We start from the raw sequence: 15,547 nt of genomic DNA, 5'->3' as shown, positions 1-15,547 counted from the left end.
GTTGCTGACCTTTCAAACCAGACTCACTTGAGACATCTTCACTCCGGCGCTCGCAGGCTTAGCAACTGCTTCCTTTGCATTAAAACTCCCTCTCAAGGTGAGCTCAGCTGTCAGGCTCCCAAGCATTGTGGGTAACTGCTGCTGCCTTTACAATAATTTTGTGTTGCGGTGCTTAAAATAGGAGATGCTTTGCCTTTAAAATCCATTACAGTTTTGGCTGCCACCCAAATCTCCATTAATTGAGTTGCAATTAGCAGCATCTCTAGATTAAGGGCTAATAACCTGGTGACTGAACTTTCCGAGTCTCCTCTCCTTACCTATGCAGCCTTTGAACCAATGCCTTCTTATCGGTCCCAGCTGATCTAGGCTGATTGTCTTATCTAGTCCCTTCTTAAAACTTTCCTTTGTTGCCATGCCTGCAAGAAACTTGGCAACAGGCTGCTGGGGTGCTAAGACCACTGCCTGTCATAGGGTGACCAGATAGCAAGTGTGAAAAATCTGGACGGGGGTTGAGGGGGGCGGTAATAGGAGCCTATATAAGAAAAAGCCCCAAATTTCGGGACAGAGCCATCTTCTTGTCTGTGCAATGCCTAGCACAATGGGGTCTTAAGCACTGTCGCTTAATAATAATAATGAGAGACAAACAGCCTCAACTGCCTTTCTGATGGTTATCATCATTATTATTATTATTTAATTATGCAGTTCTTTTACTTAATTTGCTACATTTCTCCCGGTTTGCTGGCCCTGCAGACAAAATCAGAGAGGCTGGCTTAGGTGACGTGAAGGATTTCCCTCGTCTCCGTCAGATTTCCTAAGGTCATTTTGGCCTCCGTTCCACGAGGGAACGTCCAGTGCCCTGACGGACCCTCCAGCCTGCCAGATGCCCTCTCCCCCCTGCAGCACCCCTTGGAATCTCTCCCGCTTAGCTCTTGATGTCGCTGGCAATGTACTGCAGCTGTGCTATCCTAAAACAGTGACAGCAGGCTATTTTACCCATTCGTTTAGCTCAGTTGTGCCCAGGTCTATTATTAATTATTATTAAGTTATCTAGTGGGTACATTATGCTACTGCTTAGATACCCCAGTCATGGACTGAGACCCCCTATTATGCTGGGTAAAATACATTATTTATTAGGTGTATCTAGAAACCCCTGTCATGAACCAGGGCCTCCTTGTAGTAGGCAGGCACTGTACAAACACAGAACAAAATGGTGGTTCCTGTCCCACAATGCTTCCAGTCTTACTGTAAGATAGGACACAACAGGTGGACAAAGTCAGGGAAGCACAAGGATAAGATTCATCCTCAGCAGGGGCAGTGGTCTCAGCACACCAGCTACCCAACCTTGGTCAAGTTTTGGGTCTGCTAAGCTTCTCTGGTTGGGAGGTCATTGTGGTACCTCTCCCCTTTCTCTCCACTCAAGAGACATCCTGCGTTTTAGACACAGTTCACTTCTATTGCATGTCCACATGACAACAGGTTGTTTAAAGAGCTATGATAATTCACACCAGCTGAGGAGTGCTCCCCCCCGCAAGGGATGCTACTACACGTCTATGTCCTCTCTGTAGCAAATATGGGATCCTCTGGCCGCAGCAACCCAAATCTATGCTGAAAGGTAACCTGCAAAGAGTTTGTACAAAACTGCAGATTTTCTACTTACTGATGGACAAGAAAAATGAGGCTTTTGGTTTGTTTGCATGTTTTTAAAGATTTTTTTCCTGCTTGTCCTTTTAACCTTGGAAACTAGGGCCAGTTAGAAAATGAAAGGGTTTTTTCCCTTCTATAGAACATTTCAATTTTTCATCCAAAAGTTTGGGCCAAAAACAGAGATTACTTGTTTGTTTTTAATAAAAAAAAGGTGACATTTTCCATGGGAATCAGGTACTTTCTCCAAAAATTCTCTTAGCGTTGAAAATCCATTTTCCATCCAAAAAAAAAAAAGTATTTATTTACAGAAAATCTTTAACCAGCTTTTTTAGAAACACTAAGAACATCAAGCCAAACTCTTCTTTACATTTGCTGGAAGACCTATGGAGGGTGTTGCAGATGTATATTACTCCCATACCTTAAATGAAAGGATGGTGGCACTGCAGTTTCAACAGAGACATCCTTTCTCTCAAGTGTTTGTTAGGCAGTGGAGTTTAAAGACTTGGTGATGCTGCCTGGAAAGCTTTGAGGAACAGCATATATACAAACAATTATTAGTAATTCTTACATAGCAAGTTGTAGCCATGTATCTCAGTGATAGGTAGCATTATCTCATTTTATAGATGGGGAAACTGAGGCACAGGGAGGTTAATTCAAGATCAAACAGTGAGGCAATGGTACTAGAAAAAGAACCCAGGAGTCCTGACTTCCTGTCTCATACCCTATCCACTGAATTAGTTTTTCGCTCTGTGTGTGACGTTGCAATCGGCATAGCTACCTGCTGAATGTCACTTTGGACCCCCTGCACAGAACAGGTGACAGGATTGGGGCCAAAAAGAGGATGCTGACCTCAAGTGGGGAACAAGCGGCAGGAGCCTATCTTCCTTTGTGTAAGAGCCTTAGATGTCTACAGAAGATGGAGGAAGGGAAAGAAAAGGAGGAATTTTAGTAGCAATGGCATCTTTTCTGAAGTGCTGTAGGAGCTATGAGTGCATCTTTGTACCCTCCATCCCCCACTCTGCCTGGGTACTGCACCGCCACCCCCTGCATGGTCACGCAAGCACACACACACACACACACACACGCAGAGTTATTAGGCCACAGCATGCACAACACATTCTGGAATATTTAAGATATGCCTGTTTCAAGCTGCCATTCACATCCAGAGCAGCTCAGTGAAAGGAGCCTTTGAAGTGAGATTATATGATTTATATTATTTCCTTTTTCCTTTTTCTTCTTTCATGTGTTAGAGCATCAGGTTAGAAATAAGCTGCAAACAGTAGGGACGTCTCCTCTGGTTTGCAGGGGGCCAATGTACTGAAGCATAGCAGCATTCCGTTGTGTGACAAATGCCGGAAAGACAGCAGTAGATGTATCAAACCAAAACAGCAATCGTGGGTCCATAATAAAGAAATGGTGTTCGGGCACTGGACCCAAAAGGGAGATTCTGATTGGCTTCTACTGATGTCACCCTCATGCAAACTTTGACAAGTAAATAAGTCCTGTCACTTGAATTTATGGATCCCATTTCATTATAACGCTAGCCACTTGGGTCTTGATCCTGAGCCCAATCCAGTGAAACATGTTGTCATGCCCTTAACTCTGAGCATATAGAATCACAAAAATGTAGGACTGGAAGGGACCTTGAGAGGTCATCAAGTCCATCCCCCTGCACTGAGGCAGGACCAAGTGAACATCGACCATCCGTGACAGGGGTTTGTCCAACTTGTTCTTGAAAACCTCCAAGGACAAGAATTCCACAGCCACCCTTGGTAACTTGTTCCAGTGCTTAATTATCCTTATAATTAGAAAGGGTTTCCTAATATCTAACCAAAATCTCCCTTGCTGCAGATTAAGCCCATTACTCCTTGTCCTACCTTCAGTGGGCAAGGAGAAGAATGGATCACCGCTCCCTTTATAGCAACCCTTTACCTGTTATCAGATCCCCCTTCAGTTGTCTTTTCTCAAGACTAAACATGACCAGTTTTTTCAAGCTTTCCCCGCAGGTCTGGTTTTTAAACCTTTTATCCATTTTGTTGCTCTCCTCTAGACTCTCTTCAGTTTGTCCACATCCTTCTTAAAGTGTGGCACCCAAAACTAGATACAGTTCTCCAGCTGAGGCCTCGTCGGAGCTGGGTAGAGTGGTATCTCCTGTGTCTATCTCTGCAGGAGTTTTCTACGGGATCACTCCAAAACAGCTCCAGCAAGGCTGTTATTCACTATTAAATTCCATAGACTTGTAGGACAAATCTTGTAGTACCCTATACAGTGTGTATAGACCCCTATTATTGGTTTCAACACCCTTAGGCGCCTTTGAGAATTCCAACCTCCCTCCTCATTCATTTACATTGGACTTTTTTATACTAGTGATCCCTTTAAGTTAGCGATGCCTTCGGATGCATGGTGTGACCCACCAACTGCTATGCTTTCCAATATGACGCTCACACCCCCAGCCCATGAGAGACTGCCATGGGCCGCATGTCAGGATGGAGGGCAAAGGGCCTTGCCGAAGGGAAGTTTTGGCTGCTAGTTTTCAGGGCAACTGTCAGCTTCCCCTTCTAAGCTAGATTCACTGTTATTACAAGGATGTTCTATATTTTCCAGAGCCTTTCATAGAATCATAGGATCATAGAAGATCAGGGTTGGAAGAGACCTCAGGAGGTCATCTAGTCCAACCCCCTGCTCAAAGCAGGACCAACCCCAACTGAATCATCCCAGCCAGGGCTTCGTCAAGTGGGGCCTGTCAAGGTTCCTTCCCCACTCTGAACTCTAGGGTACAGATGTGGGGACCTACATGAAAACTTCCTAAGCTTACTTTTACCAGCTTAGGTTAAAACTTCCCCAAGGTATAAACTATTTTACCCTTTGCCCTTGGACTTCCACTGCCACCACCAAACGTTTATCTGGGTTTATTTTTATTAGGAAAGCGTTGTTTGGAAACGTCTTTCCCCCCAAAATCCTCCCAACCCTTGCACCCCACTTCCTGGGGAAGGTTTGGTAAAAATCCTCACCAGTTTGCATAGGTGACCACAGACCCAAACCCTTGGATCTTAAGAACAATGAAAAAGCATGCAGTTTCTGAAAAGAAGTAAAAGAAGGACTTTAATAAAAGTAAAAAGTAAAAAAGAATCACCTCTGTAAAATCAGGATGGTAAATACCTTACAGGGTAATTAGATTCAAAACATAGAGAATCCCTCTAGGCAAAACCTTAAGTTACAAAAAGACACACAGACAGGAATATCTATTTTATTCAGCACAGCTTAATTTCTCAGCCATTTAAAGACATCATAATCTAATGCATATCTAGCTAAATTACTTACTAAATTCTAAGACTCCATTCCTGTTCTGTCCCCGGCAAAAGCATCACACAGACAGACTCTTTGTTTTTCCCTCCCCCCAACTTTTGAAAGTATCTTGTCTCCTCATTGGTCATTTTGGTCAGGTGCCAGCAAGGTTATCCTAGCTTCTTAACCCTTTACAGGTGAAAGGATTTTTCCTCTGGCCAGGAGGGATTTTAAAGGTGTTTACCCTTCCCTTTATATTTATGACAGGGCCTTAAAAACCTCTAAGGATGGAGATTCCACCAACTCCCTAGATAACCCATTCCAGTGCTTCACCACCCTCCTAGTGAAAAAGTTTTTCCTAATATCCAACCTAAACCTCCCCCATTGCAACTTGAGACCATTGCTCCTTGTTCTGTCATCTGCCACCACTGAGAACAGCCGAGCTCCATCTTCTTTGGAACCCCCCTTCAGGTAGTTGAAGGCTGCTATCAAATCCCCCCTCACTCTTCTCTTCTGCAGATTAAACAAGCCCAGTCCCTCAGCCTCTCCTCCTAAGTCATGTGCCCCAGACCCTAATAATTTTTGTTGCCCTCCGCTGGACTGTCTCCAATTTGTTCACATCTCTTCTTTTGTGGGCCCTCCCTAAACTGGATGCAATACTCCAGGTGTGGCCTCACCAGTGGCTTAACTTAGGTTGGAATGTGGGCTTCCAATTAGCACCCAGCACCAGCCTAGCTGCGGTAACAGGAACTGGGCAAGTGCAGGGGTCTGTGGACAGTCGATCTACAAACTGAACCCTGAGCCATTTGCTAGAGAGGAAATTGTGATCCATTAGGCATGCTGGGCAATATCTTTCCACCATGTGTCAGCCTGCGTTCTACCCTCCCGAGACCGGCTTACTTGTCTCTAACCTCCCCCACGCCTAGTCCTAGATATTCTTTCAGAGCCCAGAGGGATCTTGAAACACTGATTTGCTGGATGTAACAATCTATATGAGTGAAGAGCACATCACAGATGCTGATAGAGTACATGAGCAATGAGGCAGGCGCCTGTGATAAATGGCCACATTATTGTTGCAATCTGGAAAAGACAGTCACTGAGCTCATTCCTTCTAGTCACACAGAAAATGAGAACAACAAAAGGAGAAAGAAAATCCCAGCAGCCAGCCCCCAGAGGGAAAAGAGAGCAGGGTGTATTGAATACGATGCTGTGCAGTAACACTCTTGCAAATACTTGACTTTTCCTCTCTCTCTTTTTCTCTTGCCTAAAATATTTCATCTGACGGGCTGCAAATCTCGCAGGGCTTTGACTTCCAGTGTAATTATAACCTCGGCAGTGAGATCTGCTGGTTAGCTCCAATGGTTCCCTTCCGCAGTGACCTCCCCTGAATGGAATACAAAGAGCAGCTTAACATTTGCGGCTCATGACCCGGATGAAAAACAACTGGAAGCGTAGCCCTTCTCAAGAGAGGTTAACGGAGGGCCCCATCTGCTCTGTGGTCGTTAAAGGTCTCATGGTGTAAAAGAAGACACGCTAATTCCAGGCTCCCATATTAAAGAGCCTCCAGATCTAACGAGGCTGATTAAAAAAAACCAAGGGTCCATAAATGAAGAGATTATCCCATAAGTATCCAATGGAGTGAACCTTGCTAAATTAATAGCCCTCTTCAACAGTCCCTTCCGTCCGTGTTCTCTGGCGTGGAGGAATGGCAACACCTTTTACTCAGTGACGGTGCCTTGGCACCATAACTAAAAGCTTTTTCAGGCCAGGAAAACGTGACCTACGGTAGGATTAAGTACCATTCAGAAGCCAGAAGTTCAGTGTCTGCTTTAAAGGCTTCAAAAATAATGGTGGAAAGGGGTTGGGAGCGGCTGGAAAATTACCTCCTGAAACAGCGGTGCCAGAAGCGAGGGCCGTCGCCGTGTGCTGAAGAGAGAGGTGCCTCCTGGCTCTGACATCCTCTGTCCACACAGCTAGGAATTGTCTCGGTACAGCTGGCCCTTGTGCGAGGGTCCGGAGGCGGCTGATGAGAAGTGGCTGGGTGCGGCAGGCAGTAGGGTGGATGAGACCCCATCGGGGTGGAGAATCCGGTCTTTGTTTTGGATGATTGAGAAGGTGCCAGAGAAGAAAGATGGGCCCGTGGTTAGGCACTTGTTACCACTTCACCCAGGATTCTCCCAGGGACTTTAACCTTTGGGGGCCGTGTGGGATGACTGCACCGAGTCCTGTGCACCTCAGAGACTAACAGACCTACTGGAGCATGAGCTTTCGGATGCAACCGGCGAAGTGGGGATTCCCCCACGAAAGCTGATGCTCCAATACGTCTATTAGTCTATCAGGTGCCATAGGACTCTTTGCCGCTGTTACAGATCCAGACTAACATGGCTACCCCTCTGATACTTGACACAGAGTCTAGGGTCTTCTTTCAAAGCTGTATTGAACAGCAGGCAGAGTCATTTCACAGACTATAAACTAGCTAGCCATAACAGCCAACTCATGTCTGGCCCTATGACGATTAGGGCGCTTGATGGGCTGAAATGGAGTCACCATCCAGCTCTTCTTTCCTCAGGCTGATCCTTCTTCCTCCACCTCTCTCAGTTCCCCCTTAACTACTTCTCTCTTTCCTATGACCCTTGCAGCTAGAGATTTCCAGTTGCTACATTCAAACTTGCAACAGACAAGTATTAGAGCAACTGCTAAAACATTTGTTAAACCTCACCTAACCACTGGGGAGAGGGAAGGAAAGAAAACCTGATTAAGAACATTCAATTTTGCAATTCATGTGGCAAAGCAAGTCATCTGTATTCAGAGTTAACACAGCTCTTCAAGCAGCAAGGTCAGGTCACAGGGCAGGTGTCCTGAAGGAAGGGGCACAAGAGAATTCTCTCTGCTCCTGCTACAGCGCTAACCTGGGATTTAGGAACCCGAGTTGCAAACCCCTGAGTTGCTGCAGACTCATGGGGGGATCTTGGGCAAATCACTTAGCTGCTCTGGGCCGTGGTTCCCATCTTTAAAATGTGGATAACAGTACTGCCCTACCTCACACAGGGCGTAAGTACCCCAGAAATGGAGATCTAAGAGCGATAAAAATACTCATTGTCATATTTTTTCATATTCAGAGCTCAAAAGGGCAGCGACTCTGAAGTGGTGGTCTTGCCAGAGAAATGCTGGTTCTCACCGGGGGCTGCCTCTTTCTCCTGTCCCTAGAATCACAGAAATGCCGGGCTGGAAGGCAGCTCGAGAGGTCAGCTAGTCCCCTGAGCTGACACAGGACCAAGTAAACCTAGCCCATCCCTGACAGATGTTTATCCAACCTGTTCTTAAAATCCTCCCAAGACGGGGAATTCATAACATCCTTGGAAGCCTGTTCCAGAGCTTAACTACCCCAATAGTTAGAAAGTTTTCCTACTATCAAAATAAAATCTCCCTAGCTGCAAATTAAGCCCATTAATTCTTGTCTTTCCTTCAGTAGACATGGAGAACAACTGAGTTCTATTACATTTGACTGGAAGCAATAGAAATACATTAAACGCTTTCCCACCGTTATTTTGCCATGCAAGCAATTGCTGTATTTGCCACAACGATGTTATGGGATCAGGAAGAGGAGAGGAAGCATGCATAATTTGGATTCTGTTGTCGCCTCTCTGTGCAGCCTTGAGCAAGTCACCTCATCTCTCCCTTGCCTCAGTTTCTCCAATCTACAGATTGGGCTAGAGAAAATGTTTGCTAAGATTTATGAGCCTTTAAGGAAGCCCTGGAGAACCTGTGAGGTTTGAATGCCCTGTAAGTAGAGCTGGTTAGAACACAGATGCTATTTCCCATGGAAGTTTTCAGAAGAAACAAACAAATCACAGAAAAGTTCAAGTTCCATTTTTTTTCAAGTTCCACTAGAACATATGAATGTTGTGTTTGTTTTTGGTAACCCTTTCCTGTTTCCAGGACCTCCCCGATGCTGCATGCACACATACGTATATAGAGAAGCAGCCTCCGCGCGTTTCTGGCCACAGAAGCAACCGGACAAATTTGCAAAGTTCATAATTCCAACTCTGTTACTCTCCCCCACCCCCGCATCCTTGCCATGGGATATGCGGAACTGCCACCTGCTGTAGGAAGGGAGGGATAAAGGGAATCGGGCACAGACACTTAACCTGAACCAAAAATACATGATCCTTTACTCCTCCGGATGAGATGCTGCAATATCTGGGGGAGAGATCGGATTAGTCGTTAGCAAGTACCGGATTTGGTTACCCTCAGCAGACTGTGGAAAGGCAACAAACCGTGTGGGAATTGGCCCACGGGGGCACTAGGAGTCTATTAGCAACGTTCCGGGTCTGTTGTTTGTGCCTTTTCCTTAGCATATGGTTTAAAAGCAGGCACGAGGGAATTGCAGGCAAGCTGGAGACAGCAAGGAGCCCAGGCTCTGGCATGTACGAGATGTGATATGTTCCCACTGGGTCCAATGAATTGCGCAGGGATAAAAACCCACGGCAGAAAGAGCTCATCCAGAAGGCTACCACACCACATTAGCAACAGGGGGCGCTGTTCACACCAGATGCATCTCGGGAAAACTGGATTCTTTTCCTGGAGGTCATCAAACCCCACAAATGAGAGCTCTGTATCAACCACCTCTGACTGGGTCGCGTGGTTTAATGGGCCCATTTCAGCAGCTGCGTCTTTACTAATTGTAACCCAAGTCCCTGAAAAAATGCATTAATTTTACTCAACTAGCTCTTTTGGCTGAGGCTTTAAAAGGAGCCATGGTGCATGAGATGCCCATCTGTGGGTGCCCAACTCCTTTAGGACTCTTGGAGGACCCCCCACCCTTTCTGTTTTATCTGGATCCAACCATCTGGCTTTTATTCTAGCCCCTCAATCTCATAAGAATACAAGAGCGGCCATACAGGGTCAGACCAATGGTCCATCTAGCCCAATGTCCTGTCTTCTGACAGTGGCCAGTGCCAGGTGCCCCAGAGGGAACGAACAGAACAGGGTAACTATTGAGTGATCCATCCCGTTGCCCTGTCTCAGCATCTGGCAGTCAGAGGCTAGGAAACACCCAGAGCATGGAGTTGCTTCCCTGATCATCTTGGCTAGAAGCCACTGATGGACCAATTCTCCATGAACGTATCAAGTTATTTTTCGAATCCAGTTACAACAAAGGAAACAAAAGAAAGCATCTCTTGGATCCATTAATATTCTTTGGGTAAGTGCACGTTGCAAGCAGAGGAGTGACTACAGATGATGCAGACCTATCTGAGCTAGCGGGTACCAGTAAAACTCTAGCAGCATGGCTTCCGTGAAGGATAGACACCCCAAGTCATCACCCAGGGTCCCACATGGGCTTATACAGCCCACACTTTCATGGCTTCACTACTAGCAGTAAGCAATCTAGCTAGATTAAAACCAGCTCAGGTGTGTCTACATAAGCTGCAGCCACACCCACTGATTACAGGTTTGTTTCAGCAATCTTCCCAGAGTATCCGCTATGTGCATGAAGTATGTGCCCAAATTCTCTGTTTATCCCACGTTGTCTTCTACATTTTGAACCTCCCACCAGAGCAGGTGTCTCTATCTCTGCTGACAGTAGGGACCCAACAGGACATGTCCATGGTGAACGTCACGGCAATTAATTCATTTCACAGAATTTCAAAGTCACTTTTATTGTGTTCCTGATGTCCCACAACCCGTGTCTGTTTCATCTCCTGGAGCCCAGCATGGCTCCCAGCTCTGGGACAGCTTTCTCTACCCTCCCGTCTGCAGCCTGATTGCCTGGACTTCAGCATGACTAGTGAGCAGCATCGCAGCTGCCAGATAAAGATGCTAAAAGCAGCCAAGGCAATTCTGATTGCTTTGTCCCTAAATGTTTCCTACTGCACAACAGGGATTTGGCTTAGTGCCTGTTATTTGCACTTTGGGGACAGTTAATGCTTTCTTAGAAGAATTAAAAAAAAGACAATGGAAGTGGCCAAACAGATGCCATTAAAGGGAAGGACAAAGAATCTACTTACCAAACCCCCCACAATTGATTATGGTCTCCAAAGCTAGGATCTGAGCCAAAGCTGATTGAAGTCAGTGGAAAGATTCCCATCCACGTCAAATGGTCTGTTGGTCGGGCACTTTAGCCTTAGGAGCTGGCTGTCTTTAGGGCTTAGGAGGCAGGGGTGGGGAGAGGATGAGAGAACAAACAGAGCACATGTGACAGAAGTTAGGTCACGTCTACACTGGGAAATGGATTGGCATAGTTACTGTGGAATAAGCTATTCTGGAATAGCTCCCCCGTGTGGACATTCTGAGCTAAATTCACAAAGGGACTTGGGCGTTCCTATGCTCAGTGGTGCAACAGTTTGCCACCTAATGGAATCCACAGCCCCCGTGCTCCCCGTACAATGCGTGGGCTGGGGAGAGATAGGTGCTGACGAATGGGATTCTTAGAAGAAATCAGCATGTTGAGCAGGGAGCGGCCTATGCTAGCCAGGAAGCAATGCCAAGGAACAGCCATGAGTTCAGTGCCCAACTCTGAGCTGGGAGGAGGTGCCTACCTCTGCTTGGGATTCCCAGCCATGAACACTTTCCTGAAGTTATATTCCTAAGCCAGGTGAGTTGTTTCTCATAAAGAAGCAGAGAGAGAGAGCCCACCCCATTCTAGCCAGTGACACAGCGGTTAGGGCACTCTCCTGGTATGTGGGAAAGTTGGGTCTTCCACATCCCAGGGAAGGGCCCTACCCACCAGGATCTAGAGCCATTTTCACTCTGCTGCTGGCCCAATGAATATTTGCTTATTTATGCAAAGTGGAACAGCTTAAGGGGAGATGGGCCCAACCCCAGTTGTAACCAGTCAGCTGCCCCCCTAGCTGAGGATGTCGGGCTAGGGGTCAGGTGATAGCTGGAAAGCACCTGGGCATAGCTCCACAAAAGAAATTTGGGTCCAGATCCTCAAAGGTAATACAGTGCCTAACTTCCATGGGAGTTAGGCACCTAAATATCTATGAGGATCTGGATATTAAGTGCTTAACTCCCTGAGAGAAATGGGGTGTGGGCCACACTCCTCCCCTCAGCTTCTCCCATTGGCTAGCTTAGGCAGCTTCCCGCCTATCACCCTGGGTTCAGTGGATCCCCTTCTCAGGTGCTGCCAGTCTCAGCGTTGCAACACCTAAGTACCTTGTGGTTGGGGCCTTGGTCTTTCTAAAGGCCAGCAAGAGCTTAGCTGGGCTACAGCACCGCAGGCAACAGGCAGGCTCCTGCAGGAGTTCTTGGTCCGGGAGAAAGAATTTAGCTACTTGGTGACTTCCAGGCAGATGAGGTGGGGAACAAGAACTTCAATCACACCCACGGTTGCAGTGTCAACACACCCTGGGAACTGTAGCCCTTGCAGGGGGAGAGAAATTCTTTAATTTTGTTATTTTGCCTATGTTTCCGGTTAGCCAATAACTGTGCCCTGAAGCAGACTCTGGCGTAGGGTTGATCCTTCTGGCTTAGAGGGTCATTGAGCCTTGGGCCTTTGCAGCGTAGACGTGAAGATGGACAGAGTCCTCTTCATTTTGGGGAGGGAAGTGACACCATCACTTTGGGTTGTTTTAGCCTTAATGTAAAAACAAATGAGGACTTTATTCTGATGATCTACAGTGAGCCCTATTATCCTGCCATAATGGAGCTGTGAGTTTAATTGCATCTGGCAGACCTGCCGTGCATAACTGTGTCCCAAACTCCCATTACGTTTTTCAATTTACATGTATTACCTTGCCCTGGGAAAGTTCTCTGCCCTTCTGCCCACTGAATTAAATGGCTATTATGAAAACCGTACAGGCCATTTGAGTGACATGGACGTCTGATTTTCAACTGGGAGGCAATTAGCTTGTAATATGTCTTAAATCCAAGTCCTTGTGCTCTAAAAGAATCCAGAAAGCAGAGTTTGCAAGAGGCCACAGGTCATGTAGTAGGATAAAAGTTTATGCATCTGCTTCTCCTTTCACTCAGCCAGCATTAATGAGGAACAAGGGAGTTACATCTATGTAAGGGAGATGGGAATCAGACCCTGGTGCTTTAATGGTGGATAACCTACATATATTTCAGAGTAGCAGCCGTGTTGGTCTGTATTCGCAAAAAGAAAAGGAGTACTTGTGGCACCTTAGAGACTAACCAATTTATTTGAGCATAAGCTTTCGTTAGCTACAGCTCACTTCATCGGATGCATTCAGTGGAAAATACAGTGGGGAGATTTATATACATAGAGAACATGAAACAATGGGTGTTACCAGACACACTGTAATGAGAGTCACTTAAGGTGAGCTATTACCAGCAGGAGAGCGGGGGGAGGAGGGGAACCTTTTGTAGTGATAATCAAGGTGGGCCATTTCCAGCAGTTGTCACAGAGTCCCCTGCTCGTAATAGCTCACCTTAAGTGATCACTCTCGTTACAGTGTGTATGGTAACACCCATTGTTTCATGTTCTCTATGTATATAAATCTCCCTACTGTATTTTCCACTGAATGCGTCTGATGAAGTGAGCTGTAGCTCACGAAAGCTTATGCTCAAATAAATTTGTTAGTCTCTAAAGTGCCACAAGTCCTCCTGTTCTTTTTACAGATATTTGCAAGTCAAGAAGCACCATTACAAATCAACACAAGTTGATTGGTTATATTGTCTCATGTAAACTCCATCCACAATACACTGGAGCTAATGGCATGAGTGAGTTACAAAATTAAAACAGAGGGAAAGAGACATTAAAAGAGACAACCAAAGGTAGAGGAGACAGTTTTAGATCAGATTTGAAAGGAGATGAAAACCTGATCTGTGTAATTTGTGTCTATTAAGGCATCTCCAATGTGCTCAGCACCAACATATGAAGGCACCACTAATATGGATGTTGCAGCAGTCAGGACTCCAGACACTGTGTACACTTGCAAAAAGACACAGGGCAGGCCCTTAAGAGGCTACAGTTTAATTACGTCATTTACCAGGGAAATCTCAAGCTCCGTAACTTTAGGCACAAGCAACCAGCCATTCACATCTCACATCCACTAATAGCCTCACACTGCAACATTCTGCTTGAATAGACCTGGTCTCCTCTGGAAACATCTACGAAAGGTTCCATTTAGAAGCAGCACAACCCTGTGTCCCATATGTGGTAGGGGAAGCTATTCCCATATCTTTAATTATACGGCCATCTGCTCCAGTGTCTTATTCATCACCTACGGTTGTTACAATCTTCGCAGCCGCTAAATGCCATGGCACGGCTGGGACATGAGCAACAAAGATCCTGTTTTCATGCAAATATTGCTGGTAATAACAACTGGGAGGAAGAAAACCACAGGGAGCAGCAGAATATCCCCTAGTGTAACGTTGTCCAACACTCCCTGCAAAACTTCAGCTGGTTTTTGATGTTTGTTCCTTTCCCTTTTTATTTTGTTTAAAAAGATAATAATTAGCAGTTTGGGATGAATCCTGTGCAGTGCTGAGCCTACCTAAAACTAATCGATTGGCAGGAGGTGAACACTCTGTAGATCTCAGGGCTTACAAAAGAGGGTTGGTGTATCATTACCCCACATTATACAAGGCATGGAGGAGTGACTCAACCTCGCAAAATGAGCCAGGATAAAACCAGTCCCATTCTTATGTCCTACCCACTGGATGTGTTTCGTATCCTGTCTGCTGGGAAACAACAGGAGAGGACTCCATGTTTCTAAAATTACATTGGCTCTTCATTAACAGACCTATTTGGAGAGATGTTGCAACTGCAGCTGGCATTCCAACCATGTGTACACAGATTGACTGCCCAGTGCTCTGCCAAACTCTTCCCTCCTGCAACCCATGCTACTTCCTCCAAGTTCTAGCCAGGTTGCTACAGACTGGACCTCACTGATCCCCCTGCTTTGGCTTTGGGCTCATTTCATTCCACATTGGAACACGAACAAATTACAAAAGCTCAATTTTTTTTTCATGAAATACAATTCTTGTTTTTGAGCCCACGCTGCTCAGGGTGCCAGGGTGCACTCTTGTCAGTTCTCTAAACTCAGCAGCATGGGGCTAGGTTACTGTCTGGAGTTGAGATGCCCCCACCTCAGGCTGGACCAGAATGTTGTGCTGAGGATGTAGCTATTTAATCAAATTTATCCTGAAGCATTTGTAGTGGTCAGCCCTGAACCAACCTCTCCCCCTGAGTCCACAGCATTAGGGAGCATGTAACTTTGGCAGTACAGGGCCAGTTTCTACACAGCATTGGAGGAAATTGCAGCCCAGTTGGAGTAGATACTTTCTAACCATGTTTTTACCTCTCCATACTGAGTTGCCTCAGGGCCTGATGTGACTGTGCATTTTGCTTTAAATTACAGCAGCCTATGGGCCGCTCTGCACTACCCCGCCTCCATCCTCTGCCATATCTCTGTGCCAGGGCTGTGTAGGAAGGTGGCAAAGTGCTCTCCTGAGCTGTGAGAATTCTCTGGAGCAGTGTAAAGGGGCCTTAGCAGGAATCTGGCCCCCCATCTTTTGCCTAGATGTTAACCCAAAGTCTTGACTATTGGTGGACATTAAAATCTGAAGGTCTCTTTTCACAAAGACAGGGGCTGTGAATCTGGAGGTTCTGGCCAAATTTCAACTGGGGAGGTTGTATTCTTCCTAGTAC

General features: G+C 46.1%; 1 protein-coding gene across 2 annotated transcripts in view; it reads left to right on the top strand.

Moving 5' to 3' along the window:
* ASIC2 (acid sensing ion channel subunit 2) overlaps positions 1-15,547 on the top strand; it is a 1,285,436-nt gene that overhangs the window by 567,980 nt on the left and 701,909 nt on the right. The window lies entirely within an intron of this gene.

Source organism: Chelonia mydas, chromosome 27 (assembly GCF_015237465.2).
Source record: "Chelonia mydas isolate rCheMyd1 chromosome 27, rCheMyd1.pri.v2, whole genome shotgun sequence".
NCBI lineage: Eukaryota > Metazoa > Chordata > Testudines > Cheloniidae > Chelonia > Chelonia mydas.
This window is presented reverse-complemented; position numbering and strand designations above follow the sequence as displayed.